Source organism: Trichosurus vulpecula, chromosome 2, assembly GCF_011100635.1.
Source record: "Trichosurus vulpecula isolate mTriVul1 chromosome 2, mTriVul1.pri, whole genome shotgun sequence".
Taxonomy (NCBI): Eukaryota; Metazoa; Chordata; class Mammalia; order Diprotodontia; family Phalangeridae; genus Trichosurus; species Trichosurus vulpecula.
In genome coordinates, this window is record NC_050574.1 from 358608516 (window position 1) to 358633532 (window position 25017).

The following is a 25017-nucleotide window of genomic DNA, read 5'->3' on the forward strand; positions in this document are numbered from 1 at the left end:
CTAATTTTTAAAGTAGTATTTTCTTCAGTGTTCTTTTGGATCTCCTTTTCCATTTGGCTAATTCTGCCTTTCAAGGCATTCTTCTCCTCATTGGCTTTTTGGAGCTCTTTTGCCATTTGAGTTAGTCTGTTTTTTAAGGTGTTGTTTTCTTCAGTGTATTTTTCAGTATTTTTTTGGGTCTCCTTTAGCAAGTCATTGACTTGTTTTTCATGGTTTTCTCGCATCCTTCTCATTTCTCTTCCCAATTTTTCCTCTACTTCTCTAACTTGCTTTTCCAAATCCTTTTTGAGTTCTTCTATGGCCTGGGGCCAGTTCATGTTTTTCTTGGAGGCTTTTGTTGTAGGCTCTATGACTTTGTTGTCTTCTTTAGGCTGTATGTTTTGGTCTTCTTTGTCACCAAAGAAAGAATTCAAAGTCTGAGACTGAATCTGGGCACGTTTTCGCTGCCTGGCCATATTCCCAATCAACTAACTTGACCCTTGAGTTTTTCAGTGGGGTATGACTGCTTGTAGACTAACGAGTTCTATGTTCTATGTTTGGGGTGGAGGTGCCAGCTCTGTCAGAGCCACACTCCTCCTTCCCCAAGGACCCCCAGTCCAGACTGGGCTTAGATCTTCAGCAGGCTGTTGCACTCGTGCTCTGATCCGCCACTTAATTCCTCCCATCAGGTGGGCCTGGAGCCGGAAGTAACAACAGCTGTAGCTGCCCCACCTCCGCTGCCCCCAGGGCTGGAAGATGAACCACGAACTCCTTCCACTCCTGCAGCTTTTCCCACTAACCTTCTCCACAGTCTTTGGTGTTTGTGGGTTGAGGGGTCTGGTAACTGCCGCAGCTCACATATTCAGGGTGCTAGGGCCCCCTCCGCCCAGCTTCTGTTCTGGATGGTTCACGCCGCTCAGGCTGGGCTCTGTTCCACTCCGTTCCCAGCTCCCAGCTCCATGTGGAATAGACCTCACCCAGAGACCATCCAGGCTGTCCTGGGCTGGAGCCCTGTTTCCCTCTGCTGTTCTGTGGCTTCTGCTGTTCTAGAATTGGTTCAGAGCCATTTTTTATAGGTTTTTGGAGGGACTCGGGTGCGGAGCTCACTGTAGCCCGTGCTTACCAGCCGCCATCTTCGGAACTCAAAGTTTTAAAAACAGATGTTCAAAAACAAAAAAAAAAATTTTCATGCAACTAGAAAATAAGATACACAGGCAATGGGGCATAGAAATTTATCTTGCCCTACAAGAAAGAAAGAGAAAAGGGGATGTGATGGGAGTGGGATGACAGAAGGGAGAGCTGACTGGGGAACAGGGCAACCAGAATATATGCTATCTTGGAGTGGGGGGGAGGGTAGAAATGGGGAGGAGAAAATTTGTAATTCAAACTGATGCGAAAATCAATGCTGAAAACTAAATATTTTAAATAAATAAATTTAAAATAAAAAAAGAAAATGAAATAAAAGCTAAAAACTATGATAAAAAAAAACTACTTGGCACTGGCTAAGAAATAGAGGTTTACATCAATGGAATAGGTTAGGTAAATAGACAGAGTAGTCAATGATTATAGTAATCTACTGTTTGATAACCCAAACCTTCTGGGATAAGAGCTCAGTATTTGACAAAATCTCTTGGGAAAACTGGAAAATAGTATGGCAGAAATTAGACATAGACTAATAACTTAAACTGTATACCAAAATGAAGTCAAAATGGACACACGATTTAGACTGACACTATAAGCAAACTAGTTGAGCAGGGGATAGTTTACCTGTCAGATTTATGGAAAACATAAGAATTTATGACCAAATAAGAGATAGAGGATATTATAAAATGCAAAATTGATCAATTTGATTACATTAAATTGAAAAGTTTTTTGCACAAACAAAGCCAATGCAAGCAAGATTAGGAGGGAAGCAGAAACTGGGAAATAATTTTTACAACCAGTGTCTCTTGAAAAAGGCCTCATTTCTAAAATGTAAAGTTAACTTCCCCAATTGATAAATGGTCAAATAAACAGGAAGAAACTAGAAAAGAATTGAGGAGAGTGGGCAGCTGCTATTTCTTAGCCTGTCAACTTAGAAAGCCAGTAGGAAAAGTTTTTCAAACCAGAGTGAGAGTAGAGCACAGGCTTTGCCAGTATTGGTTGTACCATGAGAAACTAACAGCAAGCATCTGGAGTAACTGAATCAGCAACTAAACCAGCTGTTTTCAGAGCTCTAAGTCCAGAGATAGGAAGGTGGTGGAACAACTAGTCTAAAGGAGATTACAGAGATTCCTTTACATGCTCTCAGCATAAGACTGTTGAATTACCCATATTCAGATCCAGGCCTCATTCCTGGGTCACAATTCCAGGACAAAGAGAAACACTAACACACCAGAGCTTGAAGCTCAGTTTTGCAGGCAGTAAAATAGACTTTGAAAGAATCTACCAATCACCTTCTGAAAGATATACCAAAAACCCAAAAGGAATAACATAGCAAAATTCCAGAGCTTCCAGGTCAAGGAAAAAATATTGTAAACAGTCAAAAATAGATAATTTAAATATTATGGAACCACAGTCAGGATAAGGCAAGATTTAGAAGTTTCTACCACAAAGGAATGGAGGGATTGGAATATGATATTCCAGATGGCAAAAGAGCTAGTGTTACAACCAAGAATGACCTATAGAGGAAAAAAATCCTGTGTATAATTTTTCTGGGGTAAAATGAACATTCAGTGAAACAGAATATTTTCAAGTGTTCTTGAGAAAAAGATGAAAGCTGATTTAAAAAATATTTAAAAAATACAAAACCCAAAAGAAACAAAAAAGTTTAAAAAAGAGAAAAGAAATAAGAGAAAACATAAGAAATTCATCAAGGTGAAACTATATTCTTACATGGCAAGATGCTATTTGTAACTCTTAAGAACTTTACTATTCATTGGGTAATTAAAACCACCATATACATACAGGGTTTTGGAGTCAGATAATTGTGATAAAAGAATATCATGTATATGAAAGAAGATTGCACTGAGAGAAAAACAAAGAGGGAGAAAAAATGGGGCAAATTGTCTCACATAAAAGAGGCATGAATGAGCTATTATAGTGGAAACAAAGATGAAGGAATGGAGGGCAATTCTTGAACCTTAATCTGATTAGAATTGGCTCAGAAAGGGAATAACAAGCACATTCCATTGAATATAGAAAAATCAATCTTACCATCTAGGGAAGTAAAAAGGGATGGATATAAGAAAATGGGAAGGAGTATGGGATTGACGGAATGTAGGGCAAATTGTGGGAGATGGTGATGAGAAGTGAAACATTTCTAAGGAGGGGCAGGTGTAGAGGGCCAGGTCTGAGAAAGTCCATTCTGGGATGTAGAAACAGGCCAGGTTTTCCCTGAAGCCTTTTCTTGCCCTTGGGCTGATAATTCAGTACTTGAGCTCTCCAACACTTCCCCCACCTCGGCACACACGTGCTGCTCAGAATGGAGGCACTCCAAGCCTCCTCGGTACACACGTGCTTTCTCCAAAATCTACACAGTACACACATGCTAAACACCATCTGTGGGCTATTAACACAATATTGTTTACATCAAAAGGGAAACAAAGCATGAGGAAGTCATACAACGCAAATGTTTTTGCATGTGAACTTGTTGATCTGCTTGATTAAAAAAGTATTTAAGCCCTGTCCCTCAGTTTAACAAATGGACATGTCCTTTACTCTAACACCTGGCCCATGTTTTCTTTTCATTCTCTGTGGCATCCTTTTCACTCTCTGGTAGTCATGGCTGCTAGCAGCAAGTGGCTGGCAAGTGGAGCCCAAAGCAGGGACCCTGAGGCAAGGGATACCTGAAGTAGATGAATACAAAGCAAATGGATGTGATGCAGATACTCGGAGCAAATGAACACAAAGCAAATGGACCCGAAAAGAACACAGACTCACAGCAGATGAACCTGAAGCAGAATGAAACCAGAGGTCAGAGGTTCTGAAAGAATTGAGTCTCCTGCAGAGAGGCCCTGCCAAAATGGAGCTCTAGTCAACAAACTCAGTCTATTGAGTATAAGGGCTATAATCTTTCCTCTCCTTTACTTTCACTTTCCTATTCTAAGGTAATCACCAGGCTTATAAGTGGATTTAGAGAAATGGGGCAAACAGATTGGGAAAAAGAGACTGAGAATACTATATGAAAGTTCTAAAGAAGCTTGTAAGGGAAAGAGATCTCTTAATAGCAACTACCCAAATTACAAGAATTTTTAGAGATAGTAGAGATGGGCACATCTCCCCTGCTGTCAGGGATCTGCCCCAGGTCATCTTAAAAAGCAGGGTCTTCAAGACCCTAAAATAGCATGGCACCTGGCCTCTGTTACATTCCTGGTGGCCAAGCAATTTGTGTAAAGGATTCAAAAAATGCTCTCTGTGTTTCCTGTCTCTGTGTCTGTGTTCTGTATTTATGTTTCTGTGTGGAGTGTATAATCTGACACCCTGTAATGTCCATCATCTCTAGAGGGAAAAAACATTTTCTTGTTTAGGTTATTTTATGGAAAAGGCAAGTTGGAGAAGTATCAGGTCAAAATTAGAAAGAAATAAGGTTTGGAAACTTTTAGGAAATAGGTGGAATAAATGCTCTTTCTTTCTCATTCCATTCCAAATCTGGCATATTTTGAATGTGAAGAGAGATAAGAAAGAAAGCGGGAAACTTTTCCCTTGAATTTAAATGAAATGTGTTCAGAATTTGGTATACTATTGGAAAATGCATAGATCTCAAAAAGAGTCACATTGAGTCTGTCAGTACAAGGAGAAGGGACAAGACACCACTGGATCTTTTCCAGAGTCCCACTCTCTTTGACTGCTAAATTCAAAGTTCTCACTCTCAAAAAGTTTTTTAGGAGTGAACACAAAAGTACAATTTACTTGAATAAGAATTAGAATCATTAAAATTCCTACAGGAAAAAAAAAACAAAAGGGGGCAATAGAAACATTCCTATATTTTCTTAATAGACTCACACAAGCTATCCAAAGAAGTGTAGGGGATGCTGAAGCTGCCAATATATTGTTACAAAAGTTGGCAGTTGAAAATTGCAATGTCGATTGTAGGAGAGCCCTGCTAGGCATATGACCATCTCTGAGATGATTCAAAGATGCCAAAAAGTGGGCACACTGGCATACCAAACTGAGGTAGAGGCTACTGCTTTTAATCAACAGCAGCCAAAAACCACTTTAAAGTGCTATAACTGTGGAAAGCCCAGACACATGAAAAAGGAATGTAGAGAATGACATAAAGGGATAAAGAAAAGTTCTGCCTCCCTACCAACCACACTGTGCCTTATGTGTGGAATGGGGAATCATTGGGCATCAGAATGCTGTTTGAAAACTGTTCCTGGAGCCAGCCCTGGCCCCTGGAAACAATAGGGGCCACCGTTTCCCTAGTTACCCCTCAGATGGTTCCAACTACAACCCTAACAAGGGGACTCCTCATAGGACTGAGTAGCTCCTCCCTCAGAGGGCTTATTATAGTCCCCAGGGTGGTAGATTCAGATTACATAGGAGAAATAAAAATTTTATTATACACAACCTTGCCACATCCCATATATATAGGAAAGGGGGAGAGAATAGCACAATTGATTTTGATAAAAAATGAAACCACAGGGAATTATTTTCAGAAGGTTCGGGGCTGACAAAGATTTGGAAGCACAGGAAGAGAGGCTTTCTGGGTACAAGATATTACAGAAAAAAAGACCAACTTTGAAAATAAAAACAGAAGGCATAGAATTTGAAGGATTGATAGATACTGGAGCAGACAAATCAATCATCACAGACTAACTTTGGACAAAAGCCTGGCCACTAGTAATAAGTTATATGTCACTGCAAGGAATAGGGACAGTCACCATCCCAAAACAAAGTGCAGGATGGTTAAGCTGGGAAGTACAGAAACAGAGAGGAAAATTCAGACCATATGTTTTATCACATTGACCTATAAATCTATGGGGGAGAGACTTCTTGGGATATATGAAGGTCGCTATACAATCTCATCCCCCCACCCCCAGGAATTTTAGGTTGGGCCACTGTCAGGGTTGAACAGTAGCCTTTAACATCAGAAAAACTACAGGCCCGTACCAATATTGTTAATGAACAGTTAAAGGCGGGGCACATTGAAAGCTCCATCAGTCCTTGGAATTCTCCTATTTTCACTATAAGAAAGAAATCTGGAAAATGGAGAATGCTTAAAGTATTGGAAATCTTCAACCAGGACTCCCCACACCTAACCTGATACCTAGGGACTGGCTTTTATGTATCATAGATTTAAAAGATTGTTTCCATACTAATCATTAATATGTTGCACAAAGCTTGTCTCATTCGTTACATAGATGACATACTGTGCTAATATTCACAGCCAGAGATTTTGTGCACCATTTTACAGGAAACTGAGGCACAATTAAAAAATTATGAATTTCTCAGGCAAAATACAAGTTGTTCCTCCATATTCATATTTAGGACAGACACTGAGTCCCATAGCAGTAACACTTACAAAAATCTCTATTTGCAGACAAGAGCTTAAGACACTCAATGATTTTCAAAAGCTGCTTGGGGATATTAATTGTGTTCATCCTGACCTACAAATAAGTATCCAAGAGTTGGGAGAACTATTCAAGATTTTAAGGGGCGATCCACACCCCAGTTTTCCTCCACAGTTGACCCCACAAGCCTCACAACAACTGACAAAAGTTGAGGAGGCTCAGTGATATAATAGCTGCATTAAGCGACTTTTCTGAAACACTTCAGGTTATATCTGATAGCAAATATGCTGTCTATGTAATCCAACATGTTGAGACTGCCCAAATAAAATTTGCTACAAGCCATTGTAGAAAGATGTAACAAGGACATTAAAATTCTCTTAGAAAAACAAAAGAAAGGAGGCAGGCAGGAAAAAAGGATAAGAAGAAGGTTGGTTCTGCCTATTCAGAACAGTCCTCCTGTATGGAGGGCAGCAGGCAAAGGGCACCAGTATTAACCCCTTCCTGGAGTCCATGTTAATTCTCCTTATTTTGCAAATTGCCAAGGCCCCTGGAAACTATATGCATGGGCAAGGTCATCAGCCCCAAGAAAAGAACTTGTTTGAGTTATGTAAATTCTAAACAATGAACTTGGCTTGCTGAGAAATTGCAGGTTCATGTACAACAGATAGAAAAGATTCTAATGATTGGCTTTTATACCAGGACAGGTTTCAATTTGAGAAGGAAAGATGTTTAATTAAATTGCTTAAATGTATGTGAGTCCTAGCAAATCTTTATTGCTTATTGCAACTAAAAGGAACTGTACCTGGATCTAAGCTGTGATTGGTGGAATTTGCTGTTTAGGGCAAAAGGCACTTGGGATCATAGCTAATTTTGCTTTGAGTTTGAATTTGGGTCTGCATTAAATCAGTATCTGAGTGAAATGCCACAAGCTACTCAGAGGGAATGTGATCCTGTACTATTAACAGGTGGAGGTCTGATGGGCTCTTTTGTGTTATCTTACTGGGCAATCTAATAATATTTTTATCTAGAACTAGAACATGTGCAAAAAATTACACAACCTGCTTAAGACTCACCTTAAGAGGTTTGATTTTTTTTAAAGGATTCTAAGAGCATCAGTATTTTTGCTATGATCAGTATCCTAGTGTTGCCAATGTGGGAATCTATTACAACACTTTTTTGACTAGGTAACTTTGTGACATCTAGGAATTCTGCAGTAACTAGAAACTTTGTTATTACCAACTTAGCAAAGCTTTATAAACAATGGTTGAAATGCATGCAAGCCACTTAGGGCTCACTTTGTAAATATTCCTTAAACAATGTGAGAATGTTATGCATTGTGCTAAGATCACTCTTGTAGAAGAATGGACAGAAAGCTGGTTCCTACATGAAGAGAAGAAGAAGATGATGATGCTGAGATATGGTGCTGGAGACGGCTGGAGCAGATGCTAAGGACCAGAGGATTTTGCTGACGATATTTCTTACCAGACAGCTGTATAAGAAAGGACTTTCTGAATTTTAAAGAGACAATTGCTTTTTGACTTTCTGTATCTATATTCATAAAGGTGACTGCCCCCTTTGATTTGTAAATGTGTCAATCTATTGTTCCCATATTTACCTAAAAGAAGATTACTATGTACAAGCTTGTGTACCATATCCCTATTTCTTTGTATCTACAAATATATGGCATGATCATAATGTGACATAAGATATATGTGACTTATAATTCATGACCCACTTAATTGAACACAGCAAAGCCCCAGGAATTGATCCTGAAGGCAACTCCTAAAGCAAGTCAAAGGTACATTATTGGCACTTTCTTCCCTTGCTTGCCATCCTGACACTACTGTGTCTCATAAGGCTCTGTCTTCTACAAGTACGACTCATCATGAGCTTAAGCTCCACCTTAAATAATAGCGGGGAGATGTAGAGGGTCAGCTCTGAGAAAATCCATTCTGGGATATAGATAAATGCCAGGTTTTCCCTGAAGCCTGTTCTTGCCCTTGGTGATAACTTTGCACATGCGCTCTCCAAAACCCCACCTCAGCACACACGTGCTTCTCAAAATGAAGGCTCTCCAAGTCTCCTCAGTAAACATGTATTCTCTCCAAAACCTCCATGGCACACATGTGCTAAACATCACCTGTGGGCTATTAACACAATATTGTTTACAGCAAAAAGGGAACAAAGCACGCAGAAGACATGCAATGCAAATGTTTTCACACATGAACTTGTTGATCTGCTTGCCTAAAAAAGTATATAAGCCCTCAATTTAATAAATGGAGCTATCCTTTACTCTTCCTCCTGGCCTGTGTTTTTTTTTCACTCTTTGTGGCATCCTTTTCACTCTCTGGTGACCACGGCCACTGGTGGCAAGTGGCAGCAGGCAGGGTGAAAAGGAATAGAGAGAAGACCAAACAAGGGGAAAATAGACAATTAATTATCATATTGTAACTGAATGGGATGAATTCACCCATAAAAGGGAAACAGCAGAATGGATTAAATCCACAATGCTACAAAATGTTGTTTACAAGAAACATATCTGCGGAGCCAAGATGGCAGCTGGAAAGCAGAGACTTGCATGAGCTCCACCCCAGGTCCCTCCAAACACCTAAAAAAATAGCTCTGAACAAATTCTAGAACTGCAGAACCCAAGAAATAGCAAAGGGAAGCAGGGCTGCAGCCCAGGACAACCTGGATGGTCATGGGATAAGGTCTATTGCATGGAACTGGGAGGGGAGTGGAGCAGAGGCCAGCATAAGCTATGCCTGGACAAACGAGACCAGGATCCAAGTGGAACAGGCCCTAGCTCCCTGAATCAGTGAGCTGTGGCAGTTATCTGTCTTCTCAATCCACAAACACCAAAGACAACAGGGAAGGTTAGTGGGAAAAGCTGCTGTGACAGAGTGAAAGGAGTTTGGTATTTAGCAACTGCCCTGGGGACAGTGGAGGTGGTGCAGCTACAGAACTACAGCTGCAGTTGCTGCTGGCCACAGGCTCACCTGGCAGGAGGAATTAAGTGAGGGATCTGAGCAGGAGTGCAGAGCCAGCTTAGATCTGAGTCCAGTATGGGTTGGTGGTTCTAGGGGGAAAAGAAGCACTGGTGTGGCACAGCTTGCTGTATAGAAATAGCTCTGAAAACAACAGCACAGCACCTCAAGCTTGGGACAAAGTACTCTCTACGATACAAGCAGTCATACCCCAACGAAAAACTCAAGGGTCAAGTAAGTTGGCTGGGAACATGGCCAGGCAGCAAAAAAGGACTCAGATTTAGACTCTGACTTTGGAATCTTTCTTTGGTGACAAAGAAGACCAAAACATACAGCCAGAAGAAGTCAACCAAATCAAAGAGCCTACATCAAAAGGCTCCAAGGAAAAGCATTTACTGGTCTCAGTCCATGGAAGAGGTCAAAAAGGATTTGGAAAACAAGTTAGAGAAGGAAGAGGAAAAATTGGGAAGAGAAATGAGAAGGATGCGAGAAAACCATGAAAAACAAGTCAATGACTGACTAAAGAAGACGCAAAAAGTACCAAAGAAAATAACAGTTTAAAAAACTAAATAACTCAATTGGCAAAAGAGCTCCAAAAAGCCAATGAGGAGAAGAATGCCTTGAAAGGCAGAAGTGGCCACATGGAAAAGGAGGTCCAAAAAACCACTGAAGAAAATGGTGCCTTAAAAATTAGATTGGAGCAAGTGGAAGCTAGTGACTTCATGAGATAACAAGATGTTACAAAACAGAACCAAAGGAATGAAAAAATGGAAGACAATGTGAAACATCTCATTGGAAAAGCCACTGACCTGGAAAACAGATCCACGAGAGATAATTTAAAAATTATTTGATTACCTGAAAGTCAGGTTCAAAAATATAGCCTAGATATCATCTTTCAAGAAATTATGAAGGAAAACTGCCCTGATATTCTAGAGCCACAGGGCAAAATAGAAATTGAAAGAATTCACTGATCAGCTCCTCAAATAGATCCCCAAAAGAAAACTCTTAGGAATATTGTCACAAAATTCCAGAGCTCCCAGATCAAGGAGAAAATACTGCAAGCAGCCAGAAAGAAATAATTTGAGTATTGTGGAAACATAATCAGAATAATACCAGATCTAGCAGCTTTTACATTAAGGGATCAAAGGGCTTGGAATATGATACTCTGGAAGGTCAATGGAGCTAGAATTAAAACCAAGAATCACCTACCCAGCAAAACTGAGTATCATGCTCCAAGGCAAAATATGGATTTTCAATAAAATAGAGGACTTGCAAGCTTTCTCAATGAAAAGACCAGAGCTGAATAGAAAATTTGACTTTTAAACACTAGAATCAAGATAAGCATGAAAAGGTAAACAAGAAAGAGAAATCATAAGGGACTTACTAAAGTTGAACTGTTTTGTTTACATTCCTACACAGAAAGATAATGTGTATAATTCATGAGACCTCAGTATTAAGGTAGCAGAAGGGAATATATGTATGTAGAGAGACAGAGGCACAGGGTGAATTGAATATGAAGGGATGATATCTAAAAAAATCAAAATAAGGGATATATTGAGAAAGGGAGAAAGGGAGAGATAGTATGGGGTAACTTATCTTGCATAAAAGTGGCAAGATAAAGCATTTCTGCAGGAAGGGAAGAGGGGGCAGGTGAGGGGGAATGAGTGAATCTTGCCCTCATTGGATTTGACCTGAGGAGGTAATAACATACACACTCAATTGGGTATCTTACCACACAGGAAAGAAGTGGGAAAGAGATAAAAAGAGGGGGGTAATAGAAGAGAGGGCAGATAGGGGGAGGAGGTAATAAAAAACAACCACTTTTGAAAATGGACAGGGTCAAGGGAGAAAATTGAATAAACAGGGATAGGATAGGAAGGAGCAAAATATAATTAATCTTTGACAACATGAGTATGGTGGAAGGGTTTTACAAAATGGTACGCATGTGGCCTGTGTTGAATTGCTTACCTTCTTAGGGAGGGTGGGTGGGGAGGGAACAGGGGAGAGAATTTGGAGATCAAAGTTTTAAAAACAGATATTCAAAAAAAAAAGTTCTTGCATGCAATGAGGAAGTAAGATATACAAGCAGTAAGATATACAGGCAATGGGGCATAAAAATCTATCTTGCCCTAGAAGAAAATAAGGGAAAAGGGAATGGGGGGGAGTGGGATGACAGAAGGGAGGGCTGATTGGGAAACTGGGGAACTAGAATATATGCTATCTTGGAGTGGGGGGAGGGTAGAAATGGGGAGAAAATTTGTATTTCAAACTATTGTGAAAATCTATGCTGAAAACTAAAAATATTAAATAAATAAATAGATAACCAAAAAAGAAAAAAAAGAAAACAAAAAGCATTTACTATCCTATGTGTTTAGGATTTTCAGTTTTGTAAATGGATCTTTAAGAACCATATTTCTATAAAGTTTTTTTCCTTGTACCTTGGCATTTACCTACCATGAAATAAATCTGACCTCTAATGATTAAAAAAAAACCCAAGAAACATATCTGAAGTACAGACACACATACAGAGCAAAAGGCAAGGGGCTGGAGAAGAATCTATTATGCTTTAGGTGAAGTTAAAAAAAAAATATCAGGGGTAGCAATCATGATCTCAGAAATAGGAAAAGTAAAAAGTGCTCTAATTAAAAGAGATGAGGAAGGAAATTAAATCTTGCTAAAAAGTAACATAGACATTGAAATATTATGAACATTAAACATATGCACCAAATGGTATAGCATCTAATTTTTTAAAATAATTGAATGAGTTAAAGGAGGAAAATAGACAATAGGAACATACTAATGGAGGACTTCAGATTTCCCCTCTCAGAACTAGCTAAACCTAACCACAAAATAAGCAAGAGAAAATTTAAAGAGGAGAATGCTATTCTAGAAAAGTCATATTTTATTGATCTCTGGAAAAAAATAAATTGGAATAGAAAGAAATGTACTTTTCTCTCAGCAATACATGGTACCCACACAAACACTGAACACATATTAGGGCATAAAATCCTCAGAAGCAAAATTAGAATAATAAAAATATTAAATACATACTTTTCAGACCATAAGGCAATAAAAATATATCCAATAAGGGGTGTTAAACCTAAAAATTTGGTTGAAGGGAACAACAGAGCTAGGTGATAGAAAAAATCCATGTTGTTTATTATTTTCCCTTAAAGCATAGCGGAGCTAGCTTACTTGTACGTACAAGGAGTCAGAGTATAAAGTCTGGCTGCCAGAACAAAGCAATGAGAAAACTTATATACGTTATTTTAGCAGACCTAGCAAGCCTGTATTACCTCATTTTTTATGACCCCCATATATGTTTAACCATGATACAAGAAGAGGATTTTCCTTAATGGAATAGAGTTGTAAAGGATGTTGACAAAAGTCAGTTGAGATTACAGCCCAGCGTCTCCGTGTCTCATTACATTCCATAACATAGTATATACCTGTAGAATATTAAGCAAGGTAATCTCTCTTGGGGTTAGGGTAATGTCCTTAATGATCTGGCCTTGTTGACAGAGGTAAGGGTATTGCCTGAGCAAACTTTTAGAGAGAACAAAGAAGCCCAGGTCCTGGATCTTCATCCAGTTACTCATAAATTCAGGCTCTGGGTCTGGTTGAAATTAGAAATATTATAAAATAGTATAATATTTTCCACAGGGGCAATAGAAATATAAATTATAAATTAATTGGAAACTAAATAATTTATTCTTAAATAATAAATGGGTAAAAGAACAAAATAGAATGTATCCATAATTTCATTAAGGGTAATGACAATAATGAGACAACATATCAAAATACATCAGATGCTGTTGCAACAATCTGCTACTGGCTGCTGAAGGCATGTAAGACCCACCAACAACCACCACACAAAAAGCTGGCAACACAGGTTCCTTTGAACTGCTTTTCTAAGGAAAGCAAGGTTAAGGGGTTAACAATCTTATTTTAATCCAACATACAAATATTATTCACTCAGTTTAGGGGGAAGAGCCAGCACCTTGAGCTTCAAAGCAAATACAAACAAATTACAAACATCAACAGACAGATCTTGTCTGAATCAAAACTTGATTCATAGTTACCAAAGTTTAACAAAGTCCAAACATCCAGGTTTACAAGCCGGCGGCCTCTCAACTACAGCAGCCCACAGTGTCCACATCAGCATTCCACCAAGAGTGAGAGCCCTAAGCAAATAGCTCTGTCTTCTCTTTTTATGCACTCTTTAGCCATCATCAAATGTCATCGGAGCAACCACAACTTAAGCTCTTGCTATTAGCTCTTTCTTAGCAAATCCCCTTAGGACTCTGGGGGCTTCATGACCACATAGGCTTAGCACCCGGTAGCTAGGGGTTTTGGGCCTACTTGGGAGCAAAGATATAATCAGACCTTTCTTCATTGGCCCCACCTGGAGCCCTACCTTAGTTGCCAATGCAGTTCCTTATATCAATAAAACATGAAAAGAGAAGATCAATGAATGGGCATACAACTAAAAAAAAGAGAAACTAGAAAAAGAACTAATTAAAAATCCCCAGACACCAAATTAAGAATCCTTAAAAGAAAAGGTGAGGTAAATAAACTTTAAAGTAAGAAAACCATTGAACCAACAAGGAAAACTAGAAACTGGTTTTGTGAAAAACAAAAGCAATTAAAAAAGTAAATCAGTTAATTTGTTTAAAAAACAAGGAAAGGAGAAAAGTAAATTACCAGTATCAAAAATGAAAGGGCTGAGTTCACCAACAACGTAGAAGAAATTAAAACTTTTTTTGCAGGAAGGAAGGCAGGGCAATTGGGGTTACGTGATTAGCCCAAGGTCACATAGCTAGGAAATGTATCAAGTGTCTGAGGCTGGATTTGAATTTAGGTCCTCCTGACTCCAGGGCCAGTGTGCTAACCAGCTACCCTGAAATTAAAACAATTATTAGGAGGTATTTTGCACAGTTATGTGCCAATAAATCTGACAATGAATGAAATGGATGAATATTTACAAAAATATAAATTGCCCAGATTAACAGAATAGGAAATAAATACTAAATCTAATCTTAGAAAAATAAAATGGACAATCTTTCATTAGATCACAGAGGAATAATCCCCAGGACCATATAGGTTCAGAAGCTAATTCTACCAAACATTTAAAGAGCAATTAATCTTAATACTATATAAACAATTGGGAAAACAAGAAGGAATCCCACCAAATTCCTTTCATGACACAAATGCAGTGGTGATACCTAAACCAAAAAGATCTAAAACAGAAAAAAGAAATCTATAGACCAATTTCCCTAATGAATATTGAGGCAAAAAATTTAAATAAAACACTAACAATGAGATCACAACAATATAAAACCATAATTATACACTATGACCAGGTGGGATTTATACCAGAAATACAGGGCTGGTTCAATAATAAGAAAACTATCAACACAATTGACCACATCAATGACAAAAAACCAACAGAAATTGTATGATTATCTCAATAGATGCAGAAAAAGTCTGTGACAAAATACAAAGTCTCCTACTATTAAATATACTATCTAGCATATGAATAAATGGAGTAATATTTATCTAAAACCATCAGCAAGCATTATTTGTAATGGGGATAAACTTGAAGCCTTCCAAATAAAATGAGGGGGGAAGCAAAGATACCCATTATCTCTGTTATTATTCAATATTGTACTAGAAATCCTAGCTATTATTAGCCAAAGTCTAAAACTGTACATACTTCACTTATTTAATTTTAAATTGATGCTATTAATGTTCTTTTGAACATAAAGATTTGCTTTCATGAAAAAAATACTTTGATTTCCTACTATTTGAAGGGATTTAAAAGGTAAGCGAAGTTATGTGGTAGTAAACTTTCCATTACTGTTAACTTTGATAATATCTGACTTTACAGCATTTCTCTAAAGATTGGCTTTCCAATTCATGGACGCTTACTGTAATGAATGTTCATTTATTTTCCTAACATATTACATTTAAAATTCCTACTAGCTTATGTCTCTTATATACTATTATGTGCTTTATAGAACTTTTGTATATTTAATGTCTAGTTTTTGTACATATTTCAACCAGCATTTGAAAAATGGAATTTAGAATAAACAGAGTTTAAAAAAAAAAGAAAGAAATCCTGGCTAGATCAATGAGAGAAGAAAAAATTATTTAAAGGAATTAGAAATGGACAATGAGGAAATAAAACTATCATTCTTTGCAGATGATATGATAGTATACCTAAGAGATTCCTAGAAAATCAACTTAAAACTAATAGAAATAATAAATAACTTTAAAAAAGTTGCAGAATATGAAATAAATCATTACCATTTTTACATGTTGCCAAAAAAGTCCAGCAGCAAAAGAATAAAAATTTCACTCAAAATAATTGTATACAGTATAAAATACTAAAGAGTCTACCTGTTAGGACAAAGCCAGGAACTATATGAATACAATTACAAATTGTATACAGATAAATCAGATTTAAAAAATTGGGAAAATATTAATATTCAAAGGTAAGCTGAGCCCATATTTAAAAAATAACATTTTATACCTAAATCAATTTACTTATTCAGCACCAAAAATATTTAATGGAAGTATAAAAAAATAACAAAAATCATCTGGGAAAACAAGAGTTCAAGAACATTAAGAGAATCAATGAAACAACTGTGTAATAAGGTGGACAAGTCCTACCAGATTTCAAACTGTATCATAGAGCAGTAATTATCAAAACAAGCTGGTACAGGCTAAGAAATTGAGAGTTATATTAGTAAAATAAATTATGTACATGATATATAGGAGTAAATGACCTTAGTATTCTCGTATTTGACAAAGCCAAAATTCTAAGGTTTTAGACCAAACTCATTATTTGAAAAATAAAAAAAAATAATAATAATAAAAACTACTGTGAAACCTGGAAAACAATATGGCAGAAACTACGTATTCACCAAGTGCTTATAACACATATCAAGGTAAGATCAAAATGGCTACACGATTTACACATAAAGGGTGATACCATAAGCAAATGAAATAGCTTACCTGTCAAATCTATGGATAAGAGAAGAACATAGGACAAAACAAGAAATGGAGAAACTTACAAAATACAAAATACATAATTTTTATTATATAAAATTCATAAGATTTTGAACAAATGAAATCAATGTAAGCAAATTAGAAGGAAAGCAAAAAAAACAGCAGAAAAAAATTCAGTGTGTCTCTGATAAAGACCTCATTTGTCAAGTATATGGAGAACTGAGTCAAGTCTATTTATTTATTCATTCATTCATTCATTCATTAATCTATTCATTTATTCATTTATTTATTTATTTATTTATTTATTTATTTATTTATTTATTTATTTATTGCAGGGCAATAGTGGTTAAGTGACTTGCCCAAGGTCACACAGCTACTACGTGTCAAGTGTCTGAGGCTGAGTTTGAACTCATGTCCTCCTGACTCCATAGCTGGTGGTCTATTCACTGCACCACCTAGCTGCACCATGGAGAGCAATTTGGAACTGTGCTGAAGGTGCTAAAAATCTGCGCACACCCTTTGATCCAGCAAAATGACAGAGATCATAAAAAGGTGGGGGAAGAACCAATTTGTACAAAAATATTCACAGCACTTCTGTTTGTTGTAGCTAAGAATTGGAATTTGAGGGGATGCTCATCACCTGGAGAAAGGTTGAACAATTTGTGGTACATCGTTTTAATGGAATACTATTTTGCTATAAAAAATTATGAGCATGGTAATTTCGAGAAAAATCTGGAAGGACTTACATGATCTAGTGCAACGTGAATTGAAGAGAACCAGATGATCTTTGTACACATTGACAGCAATATTGTTCAATGAAGAACTGTGACTGACTTGACTATTGTCAGCAAAACAATGGTGTAATAAAGTCCCACAGGACTCTCATGGAAAATTGCTGTTTTCCTCCAGAAAAAAAAGGAACTAACATTGTCTCAATACAGACTAAAACAAATTATTTTTCACATTCTTTTTTTTTTGTTTGAGTATTCTTGCACATAATCACTAATATGAAAATATTTTACCTGATTTCACATGTATAACCAATATCAGATTACTGCCTGTCTCAGTGAAGGGGGAGGAAAGAAGGGAGAGATGGAGGGATAGATTTTCCAATACAAAATTAAAATAAAAGATTGTTAATTTTTTTTACATGTTACTTAAGGGAAAATAATATATTATTTTAAAAAATGAATATCACAAGAGGAAAAAAAAACATTATGGAAAAGTACTTCGATATTATGGAACCAGAGAGCAAATAGAAATTGAAGGAATCCCCTGATCATGTCCTGAAAGACATCCCATAATGGAAACTTCTAAAAATTATAGCCAGATTCCAGAGCTCCCATGTCAAGGAGAAAATATTGCAAGCAACCAGAAAGAAACAGTTCAAAAACTGTAGATCCTCAGTCAGGATAACACAACATTTAGCAAGTTTTATATTAAATGATTAAAGAGGTTGGAATATGCTTTTACAGCAAGTAAAGGAGCTGGTATTATAACCAATAATTCACCTACCTGGGAAACATGAGTATTCTTCTTCAAGGGAAAAAATGAATATTCAATGAAATACATGACTTTCAAACATTCCTAAAAGAAAGAACAGGATTGAATAAAAAATTTAACTTTCAAATACAAGAATCAAGAGAAGCACAAAATGGTACTAGGACCGAGAAATTATAAGGAATTAAAAATGGTTAAATTGTTTACATTTCTGTATGAGACTATGGTACCTGTAACTGCTAAATGTTCTCATTATTAGGGTAGCTAGAAGAAGTATACATAGAGGGCACAGGTGTCAGTTGAATATAATGGGATGATATTCCAAAAAAAAAATAAAATTAAGGCAAGAGAAAGAGGAATGCACTAGGAGAAGGTAAAAAGAAGAGGTAAAACTGGACAAATGATGCCACATAAAAGATGCACAAAAAAACTTGTGCAGTGGAGGGAAAGCTGGGGCAAATGATGGGGGGGAAGTGCTTGAAACTTTTGCTCATCAGAATCGGTTCAAAGGGAAATTATTAGACACCCTCAGTAGAGTATATACATCTATTTTACCCTACAAGAAAGAAGGAGGGGAAGGGGATCAGAAAAAAGGGGGTTGGTAGAAGGTATGGCAGATTGGGGGAGGAGCAAAACATTTTGAGAATGAACAGAGTGAAAGGAGAGAGAAAGTAGAATAAATGGGGGGAAATAGGATGGAGGGAAGTATGTAGTTAGTGATCACAACTGTGAAAAAAATATAAAGCAAATTTCTCTGATAAAGTCCCACTTCTTAAACATATAGAGAAGTAAGTCAAATGTATAAAAATAAGAGCCATTACCCAATTGATGAATTTTCACAGAATATGAACAGTTTTCAAGGGAAGCAAACAAAGCTATATATAGTGATATGAAAAAATGCTCTAAATTACTGTGGATTAGACAAATGTAAATTAAAACAACTCCGAGGTACCACTCTATGCCTATCAGATTGGATAATATGACAGAAAAGGAAACTAACAAATCTTAGAAGGAATGTGGGAAAATTGAGACAGTAATGCACTGTTAGAATTATGAACCGATTCCACTATTCTGGAAAATAATTTTCACCTAACCCACCTTGTGTGCCCTTTGGACCTGGAATACCACTACTAGGTCTGTATCTCAAAGGGATTAAAAAAAAAACCAAAAAGAAAAGGACTTATCTGTACAAAAATATTTATAGCAAATCTTTTGGTGGTGGGAAAGAATTAAAAATTGAGCAGATGCCCATCAGTTGGGGAATGGCCAAACAAGTAGTGACATATGATGGTAATAGAATACTATGCTATAAGAAATAACACTGTACTATAAGAAATAACAAGTTGGATGGTTTCAGGAAAACCCAGGAAGATTGATATGAATTGATACAAAGGGAAATGAACAGAACCAGGAGAAGAATATTGTACACAATAACTGCAATGTTGTAAGGATGATTACCTGTGAATGATTTAGCTATTTTCAGAAATACAATAAACCAGAACAATTCTGAAGGACTTATTCTGAAAATGTTATCCATCTTCAGAGAAAGAACCAGGGTCTGAATGCAGATCAAACATACATTTGGAAACTTTATTTTTCTTGTTTGTTTTTTATTGTCTGTGTTGTCTTTCACAGTATGACCAATATGGACTTATGTTTTACATGACTGATTGCTTGTCTCCTCAGTGAGGGAAGATAAAAGGAAAGGAGAAAGGGAGAGAATTTGGAATTCAAATTTTTTGAAAAAAGAATATTAAAATTAGTTTTATGTGTAATTAGAAAAATATTAAATTTAAGATAGTGTCAAAGATTGCAGGGAAATAAAAGTGGATGGGAGATGAGAACTAGCCCTTAGATTTGACATAAGAGAAAATGGGTAATTTTGGAGACAGCAATTTCTGTTGAATGAATAATGTGGTTGAAAGCTAAATTACAGGGAGGTAAAGAGGAAGTGAAAGGAAAGGAGGTGGATACCCCTCTTATAGATGACCTTCTCCAGGAGTTTAGACAGTAAATTTAGAAGTGATAGAGTTTGATTGTTATCAGGGATTGTTAGAGTTTTGTAAGGATGGAATAAACAAGAGCTAGTAGCCAGAAACAGATTAAATATAAGTAGGAGAATAGAGATGATAAAAGAAACAAGTTTCTGGAGAAAAATGCGATGGAGAGGGATCACCTGTTCACATATAGGTATTTGCCTTGGCAAGGTGCAGAGCTACCTCTTCAAGTGAAACAAGGCAAAGAGAGGAGAAAATGACAGAGGCATACTAGTGATGGGAATTGAGGAAGATATAGAAGAAAGAGATCTTGGTGAATGGACTCATTTTTTTTTTTCAGTGAAACATTAGGCAAGGTTCTCAGTTGAAAAAGTGCAGGGTAATGAAGCTATGGAAGGTTTGAGAAAGAATGAAAACATTCAGAAAATCATCTGTGGTTAGTGGGGTAAGTAGAAATTGTTGAGGTGTAAAGAGATTGCTTTGCTAAGAAAAAGACCTACTTGAAATTATATTATGTAAATTTTTAGTAGACCCAATTAGCACACTTTTGTGATTTTCTCCAGCTAAATTTGGCAGTACATGAATAGAAGTGAAAGAAGTTGATACTGGAAGTAACCTGCGGCCAACACTTTGCAGGTTGTCTCAGTAGTTTGTATTTGAGTGGACCACTAATTCCTATAATGGGCTCAGTAAATGAAGGGGTAAAAGGCACGTTGGGGGGTTTTGGTTCAAAGAGAGCATTTTTCATAAGTCTCATATGTTTCCATTGAATCAAATATTTATGTTGTGACATTCTATAAATTCAGTTCCCCTTTTGTTATTTGTGATTTTCCATTAAGACACATGCTGAACAGTGTTTGATGCATCTCTAAGGTATCTGCCATCCTTTTAGTTTCAGCAAGAATTCTTAACATGGGGTCTATAAATGCCTTTTTCCTTTTTTAATATAATTTGATAATTTTATTCCAGGATAACTGTTTTTTGTAATTATGTGTTTTTTAAAAGTATGTGTATTTTAAAACATTATGAGAATAAACACATAGGCTTCCTCAGACTGCCAAATAGGGGCATGACACACAAAAACATTAAGAATCATAACTTTAGAGGCTAGGTGTGGCCCACAGAAGCTAGTCAAAAGTGTACCTCATCTCAACAACAACATAATAATAACAATAGCTAGCATTTAAATAGTACTTTAATGTATGCCTAGTGCTTTACCTATGGTATTTCACTTAATCTTCACAACAATCCCATGACAAAGGTCCTATTATTACCTGCATTATAGAAATTAGTAAACTGAGGCTGAGAATGATGAAGTGACTTGGCCAGTGAGAAGGGATTTGAATTCAGCTCTCCCTGACTACAAGTCTAGCCCTCCATTCAATGTACTACCATACTTGCTTGGATGGAAGAAGCACTAATAAGTAGAGTTAAAAATTTCAAAAGCTCTTAATGTTACTATGACAAATTGTGCCAAATATTTAATGCATCTGAAATTCCATTCTTTTTGTCTGTCTCACATCTAACATGAGAACAAAACTATAGCTTCTGACTCATTATTCTAGCAACTGACTTCCTCAGGTATTTAAACGTTTCTCTAGTTCGCAGTCTTTTTCTCAAATTTTCTTTGTTTTTAGTCTAAGAACCACCCCCATTTGCTATTTATAGGACTCACTTTTGGCCACTTTAGCTCAGACTGTTCAACTAAGGACTTTTCTTCTTTCTAAGGTACTTGTCACAGTCAGTAATTGAAAATCTTTCACTACAATGCTTGTTGGTATTGGTGCTGCCTTTCTCCATATATTTCCTCATTTGTCTGGTATTATCTAGATCTGCTTGTTTCTTGCTTTATATAATGGAGCCATCCAAGCAGAACACAATACTTAACATCTTTTGACTAACACTGAGAGAGAGAAAGCATCCTTTCCAGCTTATATTTGGCAGACTCCCATCATGTATTTATCCTACTATCATGTTTAATTTTATAAAAACAGCATAAAACTGGTACATACAGTTTGGGGATGTTATGAGTCTTTGATTGTTTTTCCTTTAATACTTATCTTTGAATGTGAAAGTTTGAAGGCATGTTTGATCCCTTCGTTTTTCTTAATGTTCCTATGCAGTTTCATACCACATTTTAGTTCATGCTTGTCAGTGTATTGCTGATGCCTTCATTTTATTGAACCTTATTCAACTTTAAAGGAACCTTTCTCAAGGTGTTGACATCACTTATAATTCTATTCTTCTCTTTTAGAAGGACCCCATAGGGCCTTTTGTGATGGTGATGCAAACTTTGTGGGAACATTCTTATTTTATGGAGCTGCAGAGGTCAGAACTCAGGCCAAAGAGAAAGAAATATAGATAGATATATCTTTATTTAATATATGCAAGATGTTCTAACACTTAGAGCTGTCCAAACATGAAATGAAAGTATTTATGAGATAATAATTTCCCCTTCATCCAAGTTGGTCAAAAATTATGTGAGCACTTTTTAGGAATGTTGTAGTGGAAATTTATATGTTTGCTATATGTTACATAAGATGTTATTTGAGATCTCTTCTTGCTCAAGAATTCTATTGTTTTTTTGATTCCTTTATCTAGCTATCTCAAATCTACTTATCCATCATGTACTACCATGTAGCTATAGTCTTGTATTATTATTTTCAATGAGATTTAATAACTCTGAGGACAGAAACTCTTTCATAAATATATATTTGCATATATTTATGCAGTTATGTTTAACACATGTAAAGCAATAAATATACTCATGTATTTGAATTGTATATATAATGTGGATGTAAATATATTTAGATATATTTTTCATAGTATACATTTGTCTATGTATACATTTGCATATATACACACATACATACACACGTGTGTGTGCACAATGATATCTTGCTCATAATAGGAACTTAATAAATAGTTGTATATTGTTTATAATCAAGTAATAACAGGTCCAGGCTAGCCATTGTCCGAAGTTAATAACACATTAAAATTGAACTTTTCAGTTATTACTTTTTTATTTTAATTGTACCACTTCAGTTATCTATGTACCCCAACTTTTTAGATATTGTTTTATATTGGGGTTCTGATCCTGTGGTCAATGAACTTAGTATATCTATATCTATCTGTACACACATGCATAATGGTATTTTACTATAATTTGTTTTATTGAAAATCCCATACATTTTTTTCATTTAAAATGTTATTCTGAGGAGTGTTTATAGGCTTCAATGCACTACAAGAGGGTTCCAGGACACAAAAGTTGAGAACCTCCATTTAGTATCAAAAAAGATAGAAAAAGACAAAATTACTAAATAAATATTTGTTTTCAGTATCCCTTCTACTCTTCTCCCATATCTACTTATGATCTAGAAATATGTAGGAGATCATTCATTTAAAACCCTGTGGATTTCCTGAACTTTCTGTTTGCTTTTAAAAGTCAGTATCTCTAAATAACTTCTAATAAAATGATACCCCTTGGTAGCCTCCTAACATAGTTGTGATCCTGAGTACTGGTCTTTCCAAACTACAAAGTTTTAGGTATGGTTACTAAGGACTGTATATATTTGTTATCCAAAGACCAATTAACAAGCAATTACTAAGAGCTTACTATTGTCAAGCATTATTATGTTAGGTTCTGGGCATAAAGATACAAATGGAACACTCCAGAGGTTTGAGAGAGAGGTTGTCTTCAGTTTGGCTTTAAGTTGATTTTGTTTGGATGCTTGTTTGTTTGGGGCCATGAAAAGTCAAACATCAGATGACCATAGGCTTGGAGCTGGATGTGTTCTCAGAGATAATTTCATCTAACTCTCCTTAGTTGATGAGGAAACAGTCTCAAAGAGGTTAAGTAACTTCTCAAAACTCATGTAGATAAGAAGTGATAGAGCTGAAATTCTGACCCAGTTCCATCTACTCCAAACCAATTGTGAAACACACACACACACACACATACAGACACACAGAGGCATGCATACACACATGTACATATAATAATGTGCATACACATGATACACTCATAATTTAAACATACATGTAGATATATATACATATACATTTACACACAAAGAGTTAGGTTGTGCAGTGGATAGAGGCTGGAATCAGGAAGATTCATCTTCATAAGCTCAAATCTGGCCTCAGACATTTACTATTACAATCTGTGTGATCCTGGGCAAGTCACACGAACACTGTTTGCCTCAGTTTCCTCCTCCATAAAATGATCTGGGAAAGGAAATTACAAACCATTCCAGTGTCTTTGCCAAGTAAACCTGAAACAGGGTTACAAAAAACAGACACAAGTGCAATGACTGAACAACAAAAAGAAATAAATACACACAATGCACATATACACATACATACATACACACATGTATGTATGGGTATGGGTATCCACATGTCTCTGAATTCAAGAGAAACTTCATCATCTATGTCAGGGTCATAAAATATAGGTCCTTAAAGTATTAAGTCATAGGATCATAGATTGAGAACTAGAAAGAAGCTGATATGTTATCTAGTCCAGCCAACTCATTTTACATATGAAGAAAAAAGGGTGTTATTCCTTTAGTTGTTATGTGATTTGCCCCAAATCATACAATAGTTAGTGGCAGAGCCAGGATTAAAATGGGTATCTTTGACTTAAATTCTTAGTTCTTTCCTTATATCATATTGTACATATAAACTAATTTTTGTGATATCTTCAAAAATGTTAAAATTACCCAGAGTCATCTATAATTTTCCATTTTCTAATTTTTGTATAATTCAGCTTTTCACCTGACTTCTCAAAATTAATAGCCAAGTGGCTATTTGTGGTATTTATCAGGTTCCTTCAAGTAACTTACATTTAAAAAGAGTTTATTCAATCAAGTGAGTTCAACAAGGATTTATTCAGTGTCTAGTACAAGGCAGACTGTCTAAGGTATTGATTATGCAAAGGCACACTTAATCGTTTGCCTTTCTAAATAATCTTAAATAAATTAATGAGATTGCACTCTGTGATTTCTAGTAGTTTCCCTCTCCTACTTCTACTCATATAGTATCAAC